General features: G+C 33.0%; 2 pseudogenes; both read left to right on the forward strand.

The window, feature by feature from the left end:
- Nucleotides 1-3935: 3935 nt before the first annotated feature.
- LOC121215503 (omega-hydroxypalmitate O-feruloyl transferase-like) lies at nucleotides 3936-6605 on the forward strand (annotated as a pseudogene).
- Nucleotides 6606-7457: 852 nt separating this feature from the next.
- On the forward strand, nucleotides 7458-10116 carry LOC121215423 (glutamate-1-semialdehyde 2,1-aminomutase 2, chloroplastic-like; annotated as a pseudogene).
- Nucleotides 10117-13461: the final 3345 nt, after the last annotated feature.

The raw sequence follows: 13461 nt of genomic DNA on the forward strand, positions 1-13461 counted from the left end.
TCATCTTTTTGAAGTTGCAGAAGAACAAATCGCATCCAGTCTTATCTCCCTAAAGTTGCAGTGGAGCAGACTAGAGATAGCAAATTTTATTCTTTTGAGAAGCTACAAGATATAACTCCTATTTCTTTGTTGTTGTAGTGATGTGGATCGAAGCACCAATTCCTATACCTCTAAAGATGCAGTAGGACGGAATAAGGCTACTTGAAGAAGAGGAGCACCAAGGTCCAGCATGACCGGGCAAAATTGGTTATTTTTAGAGTCTTTGCTATGTTCCCATTACATGACAACGAGCAAAGAGGGGCAGCTGTAATACCCAATTATTGCCCGGGGTCCAAAATCCTAAAGCCCAATGACCCAATACACCAAACCAAAAACTACAAGCCCAAATAATTAATCCAATTACAGCCCAATTTCATTAACTTAAGCCCAAATATTAGCCTAACCAAATTAACGTAATGTTAATTTGTTTCCAGAAACCTTAAGTCGGTCCCTTGCGCCGCAACAACCGTTTCCTTGCATGTTCTTCACGCCACAACAACTTCGCCCCCGATTCTGCCCCTCGCACGCCGCAACAACTTCGCCCATGATTTTTGCTGGCACGTTCACACGCACAATGGGCCCATACCTGCACGCATAGCAAAAATGGGTAGAAAAAAGAGGGATTTTTTGTATAAAGGGGGAATAGACTTATGTTAAGGGGGTGAGCAAATTTTTGTACTAAAAAATCAAAAGAAAATACAAAAAGATAAAAAGATTTTTGAAGGTTCGGATTAGTTATTTATTTATTTTATTTTTTACTGTTTTTTGGTTTCTTGCTGGTTCTTTATTTTTAAAAATCACAAAAAAAGGGGTAAAGGAAGGAGGACTTACCGTTGGGGTGCCGTCGGAGTGCCCTCACATTACCGTCGATGGTCGAAGATGGGGGCTCGAATGACTGAGAAAATAGGGGCTACGGCGCATCTCTGAAATGGTGGAGAGGAAATGTTTTTTAGGGTTTAAAATTCGGTTTTTATACAGCCCAAAACGGCGCCGTATTAGTGACCCGTGTGACCCGACCCAAAACTCAATCAGATCCGCGTGTTTTAAATTGATGGGTTATTTATAGTTTAGGCCCCTTCATGTTTTATGGTTTTAAAAATTACTTTTTCTTATTTTCAAATTTTCCCATGAAATATTATTAATGTTTTGATTTAGTCCAATATTGCGCAATGCTTTAGATTGGTTAGGTAAATTGTTTTTTTGGTCCCTCCCCTGGTTACACGTGTTTAAATTACTCCCTTCCTTGTTTAATTTTTAAATTCGGCTCACAAATTTTGTTTGACTTTTTAATTTAGTCCTTAATTTGTTTTTTTAGTTTTTTTATATATATTGTTTATATTATTTTTAGTATAATTATTATATTATTATTATTGTATGAGTATATGTGCGCATATATATATATATATGTTAATATATATATTATATAAATGTTTTAAATATATATATAGTGCGTATATATTTTATTATCATATTTTTTATATTTTTTATATATATTATATACATTCATATTTTTTATAATTATTTATGTTTTCATGTTTTATAATTCATATGTTTATACATTTTTATAATATGTACAAATCATATATTTTATTATTATTTTATTTTTCTTAGCTTTATATACATATGTATATATTTTTATAATAGTTTTTATGTCTTATGATCCAAAAATAAATATTTTTTATAATATGTATACATATATACTTACATTATTCCATACTTTTATAAATATATCTTTCAATTTTTTTTATATACATATATGTTATATTGTTTATTATATCATATATTATTCTTATTCTTATATTTACATGCATATATATATATGTTAATATATAAAGGTATATTTTAAACGTTTTAAATTCATACACATATTATGTATATATTTTATATTTTCTTTTCTTTTCATAGTTTTTATATTCTATATACATTTATATTTTTATAATATTTATATTTTCATATTTTATAATTTGTTGATACATTCTTTATAATATATATATATATGTGTGTACTTTCTAGAATTATTATAAGTTTTGCTTGGTTGGTGGTTGCTTTGTTTGGTGTATTTTATTTTCTTATATATGTATATTATATATACCTGTTTTAATATATGAATATACATGTTTTAGAATCTATTTATGTATCGTATTTATATTTTGAGGATGCATATATACACATAATTTAAATTAAAATATTTACTTTGTATTGCATTAACTTTTTTTTAACATATTTTCAAAATATATTTTGATTTTGTCAAAACATTAATTTTTTTATGATGATTTAAAGGTTTTCAAAATAAAAATGATATTCAAAGTTAGGGATTTTCAAGAAAAATTGAGCCCTAACATATTGGGTTTCGATTTTATTTGTTAATTCCAAATAACCGAGAGTATTTGTTATTTAAATATATAAGTAAAAATCATTTTTGGAATTTAATTTATTATGTCATAACGTATTGGGCATGGTATAATGGTTTCCTCGAAATGAGAATTTACTTATAAAGCAAAAGTGATATTTAAAATTCGGGAATTTTGAGAAATTGTACCCTAACGTATTGGGTCTCGATTTCTTCGTATGACTTGAATAATTAATTATCCTTTTCAGATTTTAATATTTGAGTTTAACAAAATCTTTTAAATTTTCGACACCAAGACATTAAACAATCAAATTCGGTACCGATTTTGGGCGTTACGAGGGTGCTAACCCTTCCTCGTGCGTAACTGACTCCCGAACCTGTTTTCTTAAATTTCGTAGACCAAATTTATTTTTAAGGTGGGCCGATCACACCTAAATCACGGATCGGTGGCGACTCCAATTTTTGTTTTTAAAGTCGACAACTAAAATTTTTGTTTTCAAAAATGGTTGGGACAAATATTATCCTTAATTCAAAAATACCCAACGTATCTAAACATGTATATTTTATAAAAATACCCCTCCCCTTATTAACAATTCTGATGTATTCCTTTAATCAAAACTAGCATATACAAAAATATGCTTCTAATTATTTTTGTGCCCATCATATGCTTTTCGAAACTGTTTTCCTACCGGCTGGTGCAATTAATAGTAGAATAACCTGAATTAAATTAAAAAAAGAAAATTCATAATTAATTTGAAATTTTGTTATTTGTGTTAATTTTTTTAAATAATTTTATTATGTGTTACATTTGAATAATTATATTTATATTAATCGAATTAAGATTTAATTCACATTTTCTGCTGAAAATATATTTAGGTTATTTCAAAAAATGAATTAAGCCAGTAAATTTAGGTCCCTTTAGCTAAAATTACATTCGTTTGACAAGTCACTTATCTATAAATACTACATTAAAAAACTCAATCAATAGCTTGGTAAGATTCTTATCAAGATTATGATCACTTCTCTACCAAAAGTTTTGATTGAAGTTTTTGAACTAACCACCCTTTAATATTCAAGCAAGGTTAGGTTTATCCATTTAATATCATCCAATCTATCCAATGGATGAAATCAACCTTCCCAAAATCACTTTATCAATCCATTCCACCTTCCCAAAATGTCTTTCATTCATTTGTTTTTTTTTTCTTTTTGCATGTATATATATATATAAATAAAAGAAAGAAGGCTATGATTCAAGAAAACATGCATTATTGATGATTTTGGAAGGAGATTTTGACAAAGGGAGGGGTCCAGGTTTTCTTGTATTCTGGTTAATCAGCCATAATAAGCCTACTGCCATATTATAACACGCCATCTCATAATTTGTAGTAAAAGTAGGGATTCGAGCATGAAATTCAGGAAACTGACATGATTTAGTAAAATCTCCGATAAAAGTCAGATAAAGTAACCTACTCGTGCAAGCCAACTAAACCAACCAACCAACCAACCAACCCCAGGGAGGTCTCTCAGGTAATGTATTGGTGTATGGACCAGTAGCCTAACTCAACTAAAATGTCCGTACTTCATCCTTTAGAACAATACCCTTGTCTTGTAATGAGGTTAAAGTTTTCTGTCTCTTTCCTTTAATGGCGTTCCTTCCATTGAAAGGACTCTCTGTCTCTTTACACTCACACTTGTCCCTCTCATATAGTGAAGTTTTGTCAATATTTTTAACTCAACTCTGTCCTATATAATAACTTCTTCTCCTGAGTACAATAACATGCAAAAAACAGTTGCATTGCTGCTGATACTTTCTCTTGATTCTTATTCTCAGGTTTGTTTTTTACAGTAATTTGATTCTATGTATGCCATGTATTCGACACATGTTTCAAGTCCATTCATAAATAATGACTTTTGAGAAAATGAGCTTTGTTTTCAGTTGTGATTTAGGTTTGGTATTCAAATGGCGGATATTAGCAATGGTACCAAAGGTTTTGCAGTGAAACAAGGAGAACCAACTCGGGTCCTTCCTGCAGAAGAGACAAAGAAGGGTCTTTATTACCTGGGAAACCTTGACCAGAACATTGCAGTCATAATTCGAACCATTTACTTGTTTAAGTCAGAGTCTAAAGGGAATGAAGATGCTGCGGAACAAGTTAAAAATGGTTTGTCAAGGATTCTTGTTCATCATCATCCACTTGCTGGGCTACTAACCATCAGCTCCGAAGGGAAGCTCATAGTGGACTGCACCGGCGAGGGGGCTGTTTTTGTGGAGGCTGAAGCTAATTGTGGGATTGAAGAGATGGGGGACATAACAAAGCCTGACCCTAACATTCTTGGAAAGTTGGTTTATGAAATTTCTGGTGCTCAGAACTTGCTAGAGATACCTCTTTTGGTGATTCAGGTTTGGGGATTGCTTTACTCTTTAGTTTCTGGTCTATCTTGCATATGTCAAAGTGGAACTTTTGGCAAGTAAAACTTGTTAACCTTAGTGTTACTGCTGTGTGCTATGCTTAGTCTCTTTCGAAAGACCTTTACATATTTACCTTACTCTTCATTTTTCCTAAAATATCTGCCTCAGGAATTAAGGTACAATCTTTGAGTTTATGATCAAATTTATAAAAACTTTAACATACACGTTACTCCGTGTCCAATATCCATATTCAGCACATACTTGAACATAGGCAAAGGATAAATGGAAAATCTAGGGAATTGAATATACATGTGATATATAATATATATCTTATACCTGAATTTGAAGGTGAAAATATTACGGAGGTTTCTATACTAAGTGTCGATTGTATTTTGTCCTTTTTCACTTAAAAATGTGTAAATTAATCATTATACATTAAATAAAAAAGTAAACATATCCTTTTGTTAAAAAATCTATCTATTTTTACTATTAAAAATCGATCTTTATACATTAGCATGAAATACACGTGACATGTCACATGTTATTGTTTGATTATTTTGTTAGTTACGTCAATTTTTAACAATACAAAGAGCATATGATGAAATAACCTTTATGTGCTTTCAGTTTTATCATTTTAAGAAAAGTAAGAGGTAAGAAACTTGATTCCAGGTGACTAAATTTAAGTGTGGAGGATTTTCTATTGGGATGAGCATGAACCACTGTATGCTTGATGGGATTGCTGCTATGGAATTTGTGAATGGATGGGGTGAAGTTACCAGAGGCTTGCCATTAAAGACCCCTCCATTTTAAGACAGAACCATACTGAAACCCCGAAACCCACCTATGATAGAGTTCGAGCACCATGAATTTGATGAGATTGAAGATATATCAAACACAAACAAGTTGTATGAAGAAGAAGAAATGGTTTACAAGACCTTCCTGTTTGATCCAGATAAGCTTGGACAACTCAAGGAACAAGCCCTTGAAGATGGGGTTTTATCCAAATGCACCACATTCGAAGTCCTTGCAGGGTTTGTGTGGAGAGCTCCATGCAAAGCATTAAACTTGGTTCCTCAGCAAAAAACTAAGCTCCTCTTTGCTGCTGATGGGAGAAAAAGATTCATACCACCATTACCTGAAGGTTTTGCAGGTAATGGGATTGTTTTAACATATTCAATCTCCACTGCCGGTGAGTTAGCTGAGAAGCCATTATCATTTGCTGTGGGATTGATCCAACAGGCGGTCAAATTGGCGACAGACAGTTTTATGCGATCAGCCATTGATTATTTTGAAGTGACAAGAGCTAGGCCATCTTTGGATGGAACTGTTCTTATTACAGCTTGGTCTAAACTATCTTTTTACACCATAGATTTTGGTTGGGGAGAACCCATTTCAACAGGGCCTGTTGCTTTGCCTGAAAAGCCAGTTCTGATTTTCCTTCCTCATCAGAAAGATAAGAAAAGCATTAATTTACTGTTGGGGTTGCCTGTTTCAGCAATGAATAGCTTTGAAGAACTGATGCAGGTTTAAGCAGAAGAAAAAAAAAGACATGTTTTATACCAAGTTATTTTATGTCAGATACTCAGATTCACATGTTGCATGCATTCATTATCTGAGGATTTTCTGACAGTGGGTTTTTGGTAAATTGAAGAACAAAATTAACCTCAGATCAGATAGATTCTGAATTCTGAGTCATATAATTTGAATTATAAGTGGTTAAGTGTTCCGTCTATATTCCTTTGTTTCAGTCATGTATTGGGTTACTGTATCCGAATGAGAAAGCCTGAAAGGATCATTGGTGATTCACCTGCTTCTTTATTTAAATTTGGGTTTGAAATATGATAATTAAAAAGAAGAATATTTTCATTTAAATTTATTTCACTTCTACTCAAGTAACCTATTTAATTATTTCAAAAATACTAAGCATATACACTCGTCTATATCTACTATCTTTTCTAGCTTTAAAAAATTTAATTTAATTAATTATTTTTTAAAATTATAAACAAAACGTTTTTCTTTTTTCTTTTTCTTTTTATAATTTTTAATTATTTTATTTTTTAAAAGTTAATATTTTTTATTTTTGTACAATCATTTTTTTAAAAAAAATTAATTTCTAAATAGTAAATTTTTTTTCATTTTAATATAATTAGTTTCTATAGTAGGTTGAATATGGATGGGTGTTTGATAATAATTTCATATATTTAAAATTTGATGATGTGATGAAATTTGATTGGTATATAAAAACTTTAGTTTTTAAGATGATCTTATTATAAGTTATTTCCTTAATTTTATATTAAACAGAACACCAATAATTACTGTGATATTCTTAAAATACTTATTTAGACTACGGGATGTGATGTCTTTAAAATTTGTTGATGTGATATTTAGTTGCTGGTATGAAAATATATTTTTAATTAAATAAATTTAATTTGAACTATCATATAAAATATTCAAGTTAACATTTAAAACTCATTTAGATTGTTATGTAGAACCGCCGTTAAGGAGGTAACGGAACTTAATTATAGAGTGATCACTCCGTAACAAAACGATAATATAAATGACTAATAAGACTTCAACCAGTAAAAGCAAATAAAAATCACTTTTTTTTAGTTAAAAAAAAACCAACAAAAAGAATTATATTTGATACGACGAATTGACAATTGACCCACCAACTCTCTGAGTCGCAGCCAATTATAAGCCCAAAATTCCAAATCTGGTGCTGCCTTTCGGCGAATCCTTCCTTCTTTCAATTTATTTATTTATTTATTTTTACCATTTCATCGTCTTCTTCAGTCTGGTAAGAAGGATCAGGAAGAAATAAAGAGCCACAGGGAAGACAAAGGCTGTGAGTGAGAGAGAAAGAAAAGATGGCGGCTTCTATCAATGGAGTCGGAGGAGTTGGTTTTGGTGGCCTAACTTGTTCTACCAAAACACCACTTCCACCACTTCCTTCTTCACGATCCTCTTCTTTCCGTGTTCAAATGTCTGTTCCTGTTGAAGATAAGAAGAGGAATTATACCCTTCAAAGTCACAAGAGGCTTTCAATGCTGCCCTGGTGATTTTCAACTCTTTCCCTTCTTTGCCTACTTGTGGATTGTTTGAATCTTGCCAAGTTAAAGCTTATTTGTTGAATTTTGTTTAATTTCAATTCATTTTTATTATTATTCGATTTGTTTTTTTTTTGTCAAATGATGAAATGGAAAAAAGAGAGTAAAAATTTAAGTCTTAGCTCATTGCTTATCGATAAAATGCATGGCAAATGTAAAGAAAGGCTAGGCTCATTGCTAACTGGAAGATTGATATCTGAACTGTATCATTGATATTAATTTTCAACCTATGCCTCACGGATTTGTACCTAGAGAGGTTCCTCTGTAGTGTTCTATCACTATGTTTTCTCCTCTATTATACCCAGACATAGGTGTTGAGATGATTCTCCAATTATATATAACCATACCGGATACATACCAGTAACCGACAGGCACTTTCGAGTAAAGATAACATAGGTTTTCCCTTTTCCTTTTGTATCTTATTGTGAATCACTTATATGTTGAAGTCCTTGGAACTCTGACTCCTGCAAGCTCTTTTTGTGGTAGAATTTGATGCCTGGAGGTGTAAATTCTCCTGTTCGTGCTTTTAAATCTGTTGGTGGACAGCCTATTTTCATGGATTCGGTTAAGGGTTCGCACATGTGGGACATAGACGGTAATGAGTATATCGACTATGTTGGCTCTTGGGGACCAGCTATAATTGGTCATGCGGATGACGAGGTTAGAGAATTTCTTCCTTTACTCTAGGTTTGCCTTGCATTTTTGTGATTTAATGTGCCTACCATCTTACATGGTTCCTTCTCTTTCATTCTTGTTTTTCTATAGTTGATGTTTTATATGCATTTCTGATTTTGAACTTCATTTTTGTTATATGAGATGCAATGCTATGTTAGTCAGACACTCAATATGAGTGTCGATATAGGTACGTGTCTGACACAGATATGTTCATTTATTTATATATTTTTAAGTTTTTCTATGTATTTGGAGAGTCATTTTCTTATACTCATCTCAACTAAGAGTTAATAGGTCAGTAGTAGAGAGAAAATAGTTCTAAATGCTAATATTGCCCTCTCTTGAACTAATAGTTCTGCATGGATTTGCATATATCTGCAGGTGCTTGAAGCTTTGGCTGAAACAATGAAGAAAGGAACCAGCTTTGGCAGTCCTTGTCTTCTTGAGAGTGTTTTGGCAGAGATGGTAATCTCAGCTGTTCCAAGCATTGAAATGGTTCGATTTGTAAACTCTGGTACAGAAGCATGCATGGGTGTGCTCCGCCTTGCCCGCACCTTTACTGGCCGAGAAAAGATAATCAAATTTGAAGGTTGTTACCATGGCCATGCTGATCCATTTCTTGTCAAGGCAGGTAGCGGAGTTGCTACCCTAGGGCTGCCTGACTCTCCTGGTGTTCCGAAAGCAACCACTTCTGGAACTCTAACTGCCCCTTACAATGACATAGCAGCTGTTGAAAGTCTCTTTAACAGTAATGAAGGTGAAATAGCAGCAATTATTCTTGAACCTGCTGTTGGCAACTCTGGCTTCATTACCCCTAAACCAGACTTCCTTGAAGCCATACGTCGCCTAACCAAGGAAAACGGTGCACTCCTCATATTTGACGAAGTGATGGCCGGATTTCGCTTGTCTTATGGTGGGGCACAGGAGTATTTGGCATAACTCCTGATTTAACAACATTAGGGAAGGTAATTGGTGGTGGGCTGCCTGTTGGTGCATATGGAGGGAGGAGGGAGATTATGGAGATGGTGGCACCAGCAGGGCCAATGTATCAGGCTGGGACCTTGAGTGGGAACCCATTGGCAATGACAGCTGGGATACAGACCCTTAAGCGGTTGAAAGCACCGGGAACATATGAATACTTAGATAGGATCACTAGAGAACTTGTTCAAGGCATTCTAAATGCTGGAAAGAAGACAGGGCATGCAATTTGCGGAGGGCATATTAGAGGGATGTTTGGGTTTTTCTTCACAGAAGGGCCTGTTCACAACTTTGATGATGCAAAGAAGAGTGATGCAGCAAAATTTGTCAGGTTTTACCAAGGAATGCTGCGCGAAGGTGTTTACTTTGCTCCTTCACAATTTGAAGCTGGATTTACAAGCTTGGCACATTCTCCTGAAGACATCCAGAAGACAGTTGCAGCTGCTGAGAACGTTCTTAGCAAGATTAAGTATCTATTGCAGTGCTTTGATTACATTTCACAGTTTGAAGCTGGATTTACAAGCTTGGCAAGTCGTATGAGTACTTCCGAGAAATACTAGTCTTGCAATCATGTTCTTAGTCCTGCCCTTTTGTTCTTCCTTTTGTCTTTGCATGATTGAGCTTTTTGCACGCGAGTTAATGGTTCATTAGATAAAAGATCTGTAGTCATCTCTTGTTGCTCGGAATCTGTATTTTTACTGATCAACCCATTGTATGTTGGTAATGTATAAGACCATTTTAGGCATTTAAAGCTTGTTACAACCACCTCAATTGTCATCTCCTTGACCAAATCTGCTTATCTAATTAGAAAAGGAAAGAATTCTGATGTAGCAGAGTTGGTTCATGTAACATCTAACAAATTTGAATCCTGAGGGTCTAATCCTAAGCAACTTACCTCAATTTCTGTTCCATCATTGTCAAGTTGAGTGAGCTGTTTATAATGTTCTAATGCTTGAATAACTCGGAGTTTTATGTTTTATGTTCATATTTTTCTTTCCGATTAATATTGAAAACCAATTTAAAATTCAAACCCAGATTTTCCCTAGTAAATGAGTTTAACTCAATTGAATAGTGAAGGCAAATCGAGCTCAAGACAAATTTCATCCCTGCAATTGAGCTTAATAAGAACAAAAGATATAATGTAAAGTTAATTAAAAGCTTTTAGGTTAAATTTTGCTCCAAAGTCTGTACTCTGGTATTTTCTATTTTTTAAAATTAAAATTTCATAATTACCGAACAGTTAAATTGATAAATTATGCTATTGTCAAAATTCAATGCAACAATATACCATGACTCATGAGTAATGTCATGCCAATTTGTCATTTCCAAATACTTATTAAATGACTAAAAAATCATTTAATGAATTAACAATTACATTTGTATCAAGGCTAAAATTTCAAATTTCAAAATATATAAACATCTTAAATGATTCAATTGGAGAATATGAACCAAATCTACAAAGAGTATAACAAAATTAACCTAACAAATTTAAATGCTATTATTAGGGTCATGACTAAAATTTCAAAATTCGAAAAACTTCAAGACTAAAATTGAGTAATTTGAAAAGCACTAAGACTAAAATTGAATTAAATTCAAGTATAAAGACTAAATCTATAACTTTTACAAAGTATGGGACTAATAAGGAAATTACCCAAGCATTTATCACCTGCAAGAAAATGCCTATTCTTCCATAGCAGGCCGAATAGGAAACATTTCATTATTAGTAACGGATAGCATTTTATACAAAGGCATTTATCCTTCCAATTTGGTGTACATTTCGTCTTATGTGGAGTAGTCTATACAACTTTACAAATAATTCAAAGCCAATATTTGAAACCAACCAGATAAAAAGTCTTAAAGGAACCAAAGAAACTAAAATTGCACATTATTCATCACTCACTCCATTACCAACTTGCACACATGGGCTCTGTGACGAACATACACATAAATACTCCGAGACAACGTTTACGTTCCTAAACATGGTTCACCGTCATGTATGATTTTTCCAACACCGCATGTTGTCCTTCACAAAATAGAACATGAGCAGACAGTCTTTCTGGGTGAATCATCAATCTTCTTTCTGTTTCAGACAGAAAATCAAGCATAAGTTAATAAGTCAAAACATGAAATTTACGTCATCATCAACTCATGGATCTTTTACCTTAAAGGCAATCCCATAACTAATGCGTTCAGGACCTTAGTTGATCTTATCAGTGTGAAGAAATGAGGAAAGATGCAAAAAAAGAGAGGATAAAGATGGCCTCTGATATGTTCATCATCAAGAAACATGCTCATCAATGATAACAATGCAGTTAGCATAACGACAACGAACTAGTTTTCAAAGTCTTTATGCAACTAGCGAAAATCCAACACCTCAAAATCAGATTATATCATACTCATCAGAAAGACAATATCAATGACACTTGCTATCAGTTTTAAGCAATTCGGGTTGTACCTATAAGTAGATTGTGCTAGAGCAAGTACAGATCCACGCCCACTTCACTGAGTAACTCGAGCTTAAATCGAAATGAGACATCGTGAAATTCGAAGAGATTTGCCTCTAAGTTACTCAACTAGGTATGTTCAATTTTTTCCAAATTATATAATGTACTACTTGGAGCATTATATCACCATGACCAGTCCTAAGTTACCTAAATCCCCAACTCTCGTGCAATTTCCATTTTGGATCGTTCGATCCCAATCAAGGATCGCCAGCAATCCAAAATGGTGAAATGAGTGTTCTGGTGGTAAAGACTGAAGGGATGAAGACGATGAAAGAAAAAAAAAAAGTCTTTGGCTCTGTCATTTTAATTTTTTAACAAAAAGGACTTCTTCACAGTTCACGCCACTATTCCCCTTTTAAAAAATTTACTGACTTTGCTCCTTTTCTAACGCAACCTCAATTTTTTAATATATTTTTCAATTATCTTAATTTTGTTTAATTATTTCTTACTTTTTATTAATTTAGATTTTTAATAAAAGTTGAAAATAAAAGATAAAATAAAAAGGGATAGTGTTAATTTAAAAAGTAAAATAAAATAAATCATAAAGATTTATATTATCAATTAAATTGAATTATATATAACAAATTATAAAGATTTATACTCTACCCTAATAAATCTATTTTGTACCAAAGAACTGCATTCATCCTATTAAATATCGAAGAAGACTACCCTAATGAATAGGTTCCAACAATTAACGATTGCATCCCATTTTCGTTCCTCATACCGAATCCATCCGCGTTCAGGTAATATGTTGGGACATCGGACCAAGCATGACGAATACTTAAAAAATAAAAGAGTCGGAGCAACATAAAATAGTCCCATGAGAAGATAAAGATAGAGAAACCTGTTTTAGCTTTTGCAAGGATGGCTGTACCACAACATGCATTATTATAGCCCCACCCGGACTTCACCAAAGGTACTTTACACAGACCAACAGTCTGTGTTCTCCAAAATTTTACCAGAACTTATCAGCTTGACTTCATTCACTGATTTTGGAACAATTGTCTTACCTAAGGAAGGCAGAAACAACATTTAAGAAATTATAAAACAAAGTGCTTTAAACTATTATCCTTAACGCTACCTTCTGGTTCTTATGATAAAAAAAAGAATATGAAGAGGGTTGTAGATTTAGGCAACAAGTCAAAGAGCAAATTGCATTCTTTGAGGATACTTGACTGTATTAAACAAAAGCATGATCATTCTTTTTGCAATGTATTAAAAAAAACAGAAACATGATGAGGATAAGATCAATTGAAAAGTTGTATAACATATATAGTGATTTACAACTAAACAGACGTTTACAGCTTCGTTGCCCGAACTGAGAGTGAGTGTCGGATACTCTACATAAATTTTAGGAAAACGAACAGATCTTTAATATTTACTGTTTAAACAGCCAAATTT

This window comes from Gossypium hirsutum, chromosome D03 (assembly GCF_007990345.1).
Source record: "Gossypium hirsutum isolate 1008001.06 chromosome D03, Gossypium_hirsutum_v2.1, whole genome shotgun sequence".
Classification (NCBI taxonomy): domain Eukaryota; kingdom Viridiplantae; phylum Streptophyta; class Magnoliopsida; order Malvales; family Malvaceae; genus Gossypium; species Gossypium hirsutum.